This window comes from Wasmannia auropunctata, unplaced genomic scaffold (assembly GCF_000956235.1).
Source record: "Wasmannia auropunctata unplaced genomic scaffold, wasmannia.A_1.0 LD336074.1, whole genome shotgun sequence".
Taxonomy (NCBI): domain Eukaryota; kingdom Metazoa; phylum Arthropoda; class Insecta; order Hymenoptera; family Formicidae; genus Wasmannia; species Wasmannia auropunctata.
Genome location: NW_012026816.1, coordinates 3,294,014 through 3,295,026, shown reverse-complemented (window position 1 = coordinate 3,295,026; position 1,013 = coordinate 3,294,014).

The following is a 1,013-nucleotide window of genomic DNA, read 5'->3' as shown; positions in this document are numbered from 1 at the left end:
TGTTCGATTCTTCTTGCCCTCTTGTTCTTGAGACTTGGGCTCTTCTCTCTTCTTTCTTCGGACAAGGGGTGGGATTAACTCTCCGTGGTACCACACATGCCTTAGCACTCCCCTTATCCCTACCTCGGCATTCGCCCTGAGTCCCGCGGGAAAACCACGGATCAAAAACCGCGGGCGAGGTAGTCTTCTTAAATTACCGACGATATCCCTTAAGGAGTCCCCGGATGTTCAGGGTTTGTCTTCAATGAATGTTCCCCTTGCAGTTTACTCTGCACAGTCACATTCGGAATCTTCTCCAAGGGCTCGCCAACTTTCTAAGCAAAATAAAACTTAACGGCAATAAAAGAAAACAACTTAATTTCAAAATAAAATTAACCTAATAGACTACGGGCTCTTAAGTTTCCTCTAACAACCTTTCTGAAAATGGGGCTAATCTATCAAGATGTACTATTTTATTCTTTCGCCCTGTCATACTCCGAATACAATAAACTACATCACTGAGTTTCTTTACAATTATGAAGGGTTCTTCCCAATTGCTTTGCAACTTAGTAGCCTTTCCCTTTTCTCTATGAGGATTGTAGAACCACACTTTCTGTCCCGTCTGAAATTGAATCTGCCTGGCCTTCCGATCGTACCAGGTTTTCATCTGAGAAGATTTTATCTTTATACGATTTCTTACAGCACTATGGATTTGCTCCAACTTTTCTTTGAGTTTCCCCACATAGCCTTCTTCTGAATTTTCTCCTGAAATTTCTGGCGGACTTTCTCTCAACAAGTCTACTGGTAACCTGAGATCTCGGGCAAAATAAGCTTCCGCCGGAGTCACCCCTGTGGTTTCATGTTTTGCGGATCTATAAGCCAATAAAAACATTGGAATCCAACGATCCCAATCTCTTTGATTTTCTGCAATAAACTTCGCCAAGTAATTTGTAATGGTTTGATGCTGGCGTTCCACTTGTCCATCAGATTGGGGATGTAAAGGGGTCGTTCTTGTTTTCTTTATTCCAAGCAAG